This window comes from Rhagoletis zephyria, unplaced genomic scaffold (assembly GCF_001687245.7).
Source record: "Rhagoletis zephyria isolate East Lansing unplaced genomic scaffold, Rhagoletis_zephyria_1.1 Rzeph_scaffold_57707, whole genome shotgun sequence".
Classification (NCBI taxonomy): Eukaryota; Metazoa; Arthropoda; class Insecta; order Diptera; family Tephritidae; genus Rhagoletis; species Rhagoletis zephyria.
In genome coordinates this window covers 1-1,719 of record NW_016214759.1, presented here as the reverse complement: position 1 = coordinate 1,719, position 1,719 = coordinate 1, and the positions used below count along the sequence as shown (strand labels likewise).

Genomic DNA, 1,719 nt, shown 5'->3' with positions numbered 1-1,719 from the left:
CCTTGAACTCCGCTCGGCTGCAGAGGCAGCAGATGAGGGAGGCGGCCTCGAAGGCGCCCGGTGGACCGCCGCTCATTAGCACTGTTCCGTCTTCACTGCTGCCTTCAGAAGAGCTTGGGTTGCCGATTGAGGAGGAGATGAGTGTGGGCGTGGTGGAAGTGGCAGAAAAGGACGTCATATCTGAAGGGAGCACCAGGTGGCCGTACTCAATGTCGGCGGCGTCGAGCAGCGTCAGGCCGCCGTTGATCCACAGGTGACTGACGGTCATGCGATTCTGCGTCAGCGTGCCGGTCTTGTCCGAGCAGATGGTCGACGTGGAGCCGAGGGTCTCCACCGCCTGCAGGTTCTTCACCAGGCAGTTCTTGTGGGCCATTCTCTGCCAAAAGGAATAAACCTTTTACTAAACTTAAACTCCTACCAAAGCAGGGCTCACCTTGGCAGTCAGANCACAGGTGGCTGACGGTCATGCGATTCTGCGTCAGCGTGCCGGTCTTGTCCGAGCAGATGGTCGACGTCGAGCCGAGGGTCTCCACCGCCTGCAGGTTCTTCACCAGGCAGTTTTTGTGGGCCATTCTCTGCCAAAAGGAATCAACCTTGTGATTATTAAAAACATATCAAACTCCTATTAACCACTCACCTTTGCAGTGAGCGTCAGACAGACGGTGACCGTGGCGAGCAGCCCCTCCGGGACGCTGGCCACGATGATGCTGATGAAGAAGACCACCGAGACGATGAGCGGCGTGCCGACGGCGACGGCCAACAGCAGGAAGACGGTGGCCAGCGACACGGAGACGACGGTGAGCACGTGGACGAAGTGGGCGATCTCCCGGGCGAGGGGCGTGTCGCCGTGCTCCAGCGTGGCCGTCAGGTGGGCGATCTTGCCCATGACGGTGCGGTCGCCGGTGGCCACCACCACCGCCCGCGCCCAGCCCTCCACGAGGCAGGTGCTGAAGAAGAGCATGTGCGGCGATTCGATGAAGACCACGTTCTTCTCATGACCTCCAGCCCCTCCCACCGACCTCATCTGCGGCTCTGACTCGCCCGTCAGTNTGACGGTGCGGTCGCCGGTGGCCACCACCACCGCCCGCGCCCAGCCCTCCACCAGGCAGGTGCTGAAGAAGAGCATGTGCGGCGATTCGATGAAGACAGCGTTCTTCTCATGGCCTCCAGCCCCTCCCACCGACCTCATCTGCGGCTCCGACTCGCCCGTCAGCGAGCTGTTGTCCACCTTGACGCCGCTGGCGGCGATCAGCCGTACATCGGCGGGCACCCGATCGCCCGCCTTCACCTCCACCAGGTCGCCGACCACCAGCTGCTCGCTGTCCACCGCCTGCCGCCGCCCGCCGCAGCGAATGACCGTCGCCTGCTGCGGGACCATCCGCTTGAAGCAGTCCATGATGGCCTCCGACTTGGCCTCCTGCAGGTAGCTGAAGACGCCCGAGCAGAGGACGACCACCACCAGGAGGACGCCCAGGTAGAGGTTGTCCTCCTCCGCGGGGTCCAGCGCGTAGGCGAAGATGCACAGGGCCGCTCCGACCCAGAGCAGCGCCGAGAAGCCCTCGAAGATGTGGGCGGCGAATTTGACCCACCGCGGCACGGTGGGCGGCGGCTCGAGGCGGTTCAGGCCGTCGGCGGCCTGGCGCCGGCGGACGGCCGCCTCCTCCAGGCCCGTCTCGAAATTGGTCTGCAGGCGGGCGGGCAGCTCGGTGAGCGGTATCA

General features: G+C 64.1%; 1 pseudogene; it reads right to left on the bottom strand.

The window, feature by feature from the left end:
• Positions 1-206: 206 nt before the first annotated feature.
• LOC108356351 (sodium/potassium-transporting ATPase subunit alpha-2 pseudogene) lies at positions 207-1,489 on the bottom strand (annotated as a pseudogene).
• Positions 1,490-1,719: the final 230 nt, after the last annotated feature.